A 7,327-nucleotide genomic window follows, 5' to 3' on the forward strand; every position below is an offset into this window, starting at 1 on the left:
ATTCAGAGAGCAAGGTCCAATCCAAACAGTAGCTTCCGAGAGAACCTGCTGGACCAGTTAAATTCAAGGCAGAGAGGTTAGCTTAGAAAGTTATGGCGATTGTTTTTGGAGTAATCTTGAAGGACACAGGATAACCTTGGGATTTTATTAGGAAGAAGTTTTAAGAAAATTGAAAACTGCATTGGTGAGAAAAACGACAAGAAAGTTGCCCAAAGGAGTTTTTGTTTTGTTTTTCCCATCACAATGTACCTGCTCATTCTTCAAAGGCAGCAAGTTCTGTCCTAGGAGAATTTCCATGGGAAACCTTACCCTGCCCACCCTCCAGCCCTAATCTTGCCCCTTCAATCCTCTTTCAGTTTCCCCAATTCAGAGAACATTGAAAAGGAACACAGTTTGAAAACTTCAAGGATGGCAGAATTGCTGTTTTGAAGTGGCGCAAATTTAAGAGCACAGAATTCTTCAGGGAAGGGTTAGCAAGATGGAAGCAGTACCTTCAGAGATGTGGAGACCTAGATAGAAGCTATGTCAAGAAACAATAGCTTCACATTTTGATATTTTTGTTTAATAAATGTTTCTATGATTTTGTAGCAAAGCGTTGCTTAAACAGGTTTCTGTGAGTTTGACTTACCCTTGTACTGCTGGATCCTTTAGGAATTTTACATTGATTCTCATAAGTGACATTATTTTGTAGTTTTCTTTTTATATGTTTATTCAGATTTGGGTCATCATGTTATGATGGCTTCTTAAATTGGGTCTGGAAACTTTTCATCTTTCTCCATATTCCAATTTATTAAAAAATAAAACCATGTACATCTGGACATTTTTTGAGTGATGGGTCTTGAACACTTTTTCAATATCTTCACAGTTGTTAATCTGTGTAAATTTTCTCTCTTTAAGTTTAATTTGGTAATTTATATTTCTCTTGAAGTAGTCCTGGTGTGGCGCTGTGGGTTAATTGACTCCACAGTGCCTAACAACAAGTAGTCTATTTCATTGAGGTTTTCAGCTGTATTTCTTTGTAGTTGTACAAAATACTATTTTATCATGTTAATTTATATTGTTCCTTACTCTCTAATTTTTGTAGTTTTGCTTTTTATTTATTTATTTTTTATTTTTAGTGTGTGGGCTGTTTTGCTTTTAAGAACAATGCTTAGATTTAACAGTTCTCTTCCTTTACTGATTCCTACTTAATTAAGTTCTACTATTGTGTTTATTTAATTCCTCTCTCTTACTTTCTTTTCGTTCATTTGGTTACTATTTTTCTAATTTCTTGAATTTGAGTGCTGTTCTCTATAATTTACTCTAAATTAGAAAACTGTAGGGAGATATTTTATTTACTTTCTTGATTTTGCAAGTAGACTGTGCCTATATTTTGAGAGCTGCTTGGTCTAAGTAAATGGAAAATTTTGTAAGGAAGTTAAAAATTTTTTTTCTAAGTATGTAATTGCTTGAATGCACATGTATTTCCATTGCAATTTTTTAATTTAGCTCTCTTGCCATGTTAAAGTTGAGCATAAAATTGAAAGAAAAGATATAAACCACAGTACATTTTATATGAAAGCCCTTTTAGGAAAAAAAAAATTATGTCATTGTCTTAAAATATTTTTTCCTAATGAATTATTGATATGGAAATTCATTGTTTAATTGATTGAGATATCATTATTATAAAAATATGAATCAGGATAGATTAAAATTCTTGGATTAGAATTAAAATTCTTACACTAATTTTGGATGTTTAGAAGTAATTAAGAACTTCTATATGAGAAGTGAATCACTGATACCAAAAGTTACTTGTACAATATTAACATGATAGAAAATGATTCAAACTAGTCTTGGTATCAGAATTTACAATGTAAAAATACAAATATAACCGGAGAAAAAAAATGTAGAAAATTCCAACTCCAAAAAAAGATCCATTAAACTGAGTTGAATGGAAACCAGCAACAGGAAATGAAGTAGGGATGATGAAAATATCATAGTTTATCGGTTTGTAAATTGTAAAAGGCATTATATTGTTGAAAATGGATAGGAAGGTAGGTGGAATAGAAATAGGAACCACAGGGAGAAAACCGGATAACAGTAGTTGCATGGAAGGGCTTGCAATCATTGAGGTGAAGCAAAGTATATAATCTTTTGAACGCAAAACTGATGATCTTGTCTGTAAACCTTCATTCAATTCACAATAAAAAGTAAAAGAAAAGAAAGAAAAAGAGACATATTGTGTATTGTGTAAAGTAATATTGTGTAACTCTCAATGACATGTCTAAAATGAAAGTATCTTCTTTTCAACTGGGAACCAGCAATCATCCATGTTTTTGTATGTCAGGAATCTGGAATTTATCCTCCTTCAAAGTCTTCAGACTCAATTGGTAACCTCATCTTGTTCATTCTACCTCCTAAATTATCTTTGAAATTCTTCCTCTTGTTTCTATCCTTATGATTACTCAGTTTAGGGCTTCTGTAACTTTTTGTTTTGTTCCACATTATTTTCTATGCTGAGTTCATTTTCTTATCAATTTCTTTACTGGTATTGTTTAAATATTTACAAGAACTTCATAGTTTTCCCTTTTCTTGATTTGATGTGAGGGTATATTAATTTTTTTTGCGGTTACCATGTTATTTACTAATTTCTTCCCCAGTTTGAAATAGTCTGTTTTATCTTGATATCTTGACTTCGTTGCTATATAGAATTCTGTAACTATACATTTCCCTCTTTTTACTTTGTAGCTGTCTTGATTATAAATTAATACCTCTGATTCCCATTTTCAGTCTTGTATGTTTGTTTTACTTTGGATACTTCTGTATCTGGATTGAATTCTGGGTGGTGGTATTATATACGTCAATGTTTTCTAGCTCTGCTTCTTGGTCACTTGGTTGAGCCACTGTGTCTTATTTCTTCAAGTAAACAGAAATTACTGCTTTTGAGACATTATGGTGTTGTATTTTTATTAAGTTGAAGATTATATGTTGTTGTTTTCTGAGGCACTCACCAACTGCTTCCTTGGAGTCTGATCAGGGGATAAGCTTATGCTCGTTACTGTTCAGGAAGTTCAGTTTAAGATTAAATGGATGCAGGTTGTTATCATTGGTCAGGTGTATAACAGCTGGTATTGGCTCTTGCCCAATGGGTGGGGCCATAGGGGTATGGTTGAGGCTGGGCTGTATGGAATGGTTGCTATCTCCTTAATCGCTGTAAGCCACAGGTATGTTTCTGCAATGCCAGTATGTTTTCTTGTCTATGAAGTGGCTCACAAAAGTTCAAGATGGCTGCATCCATCTGGTCAACAGGCACAGGTCACCAATCTCTCCGATTTTTTCCATGTCTGCTCAGCTCTCTCCCCTAGTAAGCATTCATTACACTTCTCTATCCTTTCATCTGAAGCTCAGCACTCAAGGACTACAGCCTTTCTGCCTAGTTCGCCATCTTGCTGCCACTCCTGTACCTTTTTCTTTTATTATTCCAATAATCCCCTTACTGATCTTCCTTCCTCTCCAATATACAGATAGAACGATCCTGCTAAAACAGTCCAAAAATATGTTTACTCTTGATTCTTACAATGTCAGCCTAAATAGCTTACTCATAGTCTTGATATGATCTAGAGTTCTTCATGTTTTGGCTAATGGACACTTTGCTAGCTGTCCCACATGTTTTCAGAGCTTCAGTTATGTTGAACAACTGAGGTTTCTTGAAATGTCCTGTATGAGTTAATATTCTTTGTGTTTGATCCAACTTCCTTCTCTTCCTTCTTTGATGATCCTTGAATCACTGATTATTGCCAATGCTCGATCTTCAAACTCCATCACTCATCTGTCAGTTTGTTGTACTGTAGTGACTTATATGTTGTTGTGATGCTGGAAATTATGCCACCAGTATTTTAAAAACCAGAAGTTTCACCCATAGTGGATAGGTTTCAACGGAGCTTCCAGACTAAGACAGAATAGGAAGAAGGAGAGGCAGACCACTTAGTCAATGAAAACCTTATGAATAGCAGCTGAACATTGTGTGATACAGTGACAAAAGCTGGGTCCCTTCCGGTTGGAAAGTACTCATAATATGACTAGGAAGAGTTGTTGCCTTCAAAATAAAGTTGGTCTTCATGATGTGGGGCAAAGCTTTGTGGACTTTCATTTGCTCATGGGGCACAGCTCAAAAGGAGAAGAAACAGCTGCAAAATCCATTAATAATCAGAATGTAGAATGTACAAAATATGAATCTAGAAACATTGGAAGTCATCAAAAACTAAATGGAACACATATATACCGATATCCTAGGCATTAGTGAGCTGATAATAGACTGGTATAGGTCACTTTGAAACAGATGATCATATGGTTTACTATGCTGGAAATGGCATGGTGAAGAGGAATGGTGTCGCAGTCATTGTCAAAAAGAACATTTCAATACCTACCCTGCAGTACAATGATGTCTATAATAGGATAATACCCATATACCTATTGGGAAGACCAATTAATGTTACTATTATTCAAATCTAAGCACCAACCACTGAGCCAAAGATGATGAAAGTTTAAAATTCTACTAACTTCTTCAGTCTGAAATTGATTTAAAAAAAAAAAAATGCCATCAAGATGCACGATAATTAACTGGTGAATGGAATACAAAAATTGGAAACAAAGAGGGATCAGTATTTGGACAACAAGGCTTTGGTGATAGAAATGATCCTGCATGATAGAATTTTACAAAACCAATGACTTATTCATTGAAAATACCTTTTTCCAATAACATTTTTTTCAACAACACAGTGACTATACATGTGGAAGTCATCAGCTGGAATACACAGGAATCAAATCACCTACATATGTGAAAAGAGATGATGGAGAAGCTCAATATCATCAGCTAAAATCATCCCAAAGGCTGACTTGCTCATATATAAGTTCAGGTTGAAGCTGAAGAAAATTAAAACAAGTCTGTTGTTGTTGTTAATGAAGTCAGTTGTGCCATGAAGTCAGTTCCTACCCATAGCAACCCTGTACAGGGTTTCCAAGGAGCAGCTGGTGAGTTTGAACCACCAATCTTGTGGTTCAAACCAACCTTGCAGTCCAGTGCTTAGCCTACAGCACCAAACCAGGACTACCATAAAACAAGTCTGTTGTTGTTAAGTGCCAGTGAGTCCATTCCAACCTGTAGTCACCTGGCACGGTGTTTCCAAGGAGCAACTGATGAGTTCAAATTGCTGATGTTGTGATTCATACAGACCTTGCGGTCCTGAGCTTATCCTATAGCACCATACCAGGACAAATCTACAAGAGTCAGTATATGACCTTGAATATATTCCACTCGAATTTAGAGACAATCTCCATAACAGATTAGATGCATTAGACACTAATGATTAAAGACTAGAGAAGTTTGTGGATAATATCAAGAACATCATCAACAGAAAAAACAAAAGATCATTAAAAATACAGGAAAGAAAGAAAAGACCAAAATGGCTGTATGAAGATACTCCGAACCTTGATCTTCAATGTAGAGAAACTAAAACGACTGGCAGAAATGATAAAGTAAAAGAGCTGAACAGAAAATTTCAAAGGGCAGTTCAAGGACACAATGTAAAGTATTATAATGAAATGTGCAAAGATCTGGAGTTAGAAAAACAAAAAGAAAGACTATACTCTGAATTTCTAAAGCTGAAAGAACTGTAGAAAAATTCAAGTCTCAAATTGAAATACTGAAAGATTCTATGGGCAAAATATTGAATGATGCAGGAAGCATCAAAAGAAGATGGAAGGAATACACCGAGTCACTATACCAAAAATAATTGGTCAATGTTTAACCATTTCTAGAGGTAGCATATGATCAAGAACTCATGGCACTGAAGGAAGCTGCACTACAGGCAATAGAGAAAAACAAGTCTCCCAAATGTTTTTCAACAAAGAAATGTTTCAACAAACTAATGCAGTGTTGAAAGTTCTCACTTGTCTATGCCAAGAGATTTGGAAGACTGTTATCTGGCTAACCTACTGGAAAAGATCCATATTGGTGCCCATTCCAAAGTAAAGTGACTTAATGGAATGTGGAAATCATCCAACAATATCATTAAGATAACATGCAAGTAAAATTTTGCTGAAGATAAGTGAAAAATGATTGCAGTAGTACATCATAAGAGAGTTGCCAGAAATTCAAGTCAGATTCATAAGGGGACATGGAATGAAGGATATCATTGCTGATAAGATGGCTGAAAGTGGAGGCTACCAGAAATATGTTTACTTGTACTTTTATTGACTATACAAAGGCATTTGACTGACTGGATCATAATAAACTATGATAGCATTATATTGAATGGGAATTTCAGAACACTTAATAGTGCTCATAAGAAATCTGTACATAAATCAAGAAATAGTGTTTGAGCAGAACAAGGTGATACCAAATGTTCTAAAATCACAGATGTCTCCTTTCCAGTCAGTCCCTTAAACTACCTAACTACCTAAACTAACACAGACTGTAGTAGAAAACTTGAACCGGCCTATAACAAGAAAAGAAATTGATCAAGCCATTAAAAAAGTCCCCAATAAAAAAAGTCCAGGCCCAGATTGCTTTACTGGTGAATTCTACTAAACATTCACAGAAGAGTTGATACCAATTCTACTCAAACTATTCCTTAGTATAAAAAAGGATGGAAAACTCCCAAATTCATTTAATGAAGCAAGCATAACTCTGATACTAAAACCAGGCAAAGATATCACTATGAAAGAAAATGATAGACCATTATCCCTCACGTATATAGAAGCAAAAAATCTCAACAAAATCCTAGCCAATAGAATCCAAATATGTATATTAAAAAAAATACATCATGACCAAGTAAGGAGCTCTGGTAGCATAGTGGGTTATGAGTTGGACTACTAACTTCAAGGACAACAGTTTAAAACTACTAACTGCTCCACAGAAGAAAGATGAGGCTTTCTGTTCCCATAAATATTTACAGCCTCAGAAACCCTGTTCAGGGTCACTATGAGTAGTAATTGACTCCACAGCACACCACCACTAACATTACTAAGTGGGGTTCATACCAGGTATGCAGAGATGGTTCAATATAAAAAAACAATCAACTTAATCCACCACATAAAACAAAAGAAAAAAAATCACATGGTCATATCAATTTATGCAGAAAAAGCATTTGGCAAAATCCAACAGCCATTCCTGAAAAAACACTCAAAATAGGAATAGAAGGAAATTTCCTTAACATAGTTAAGGGCTTATATACAAAACCAACAACCAACATCACTCTCAATGGTGAGAAACTGAAGTCAACATGAACCAAACAAGGATGCCCTTTATCACCACTCCTATTCAATATTGTGTTGGAAGTCTTAGCCA

This window comes from Chrysochloris asiatica, unplaced genomic scaffold (genome assembly GCF_000296735.1).
Source record: "Chrysochloris asiatica unplaced genomic scaffold, ChrAsi1.0 scaffold00002, whole genome shotgun sequence".
In the NCBI taxonomy this organism is placed as follows: domain Eukaryota; kingdom Metazoa; phylum Chordata; class Mammalia; order Afrosoricida; family Chrysochloridae; genus Chrysochloris; species Chrysochloris asiatica.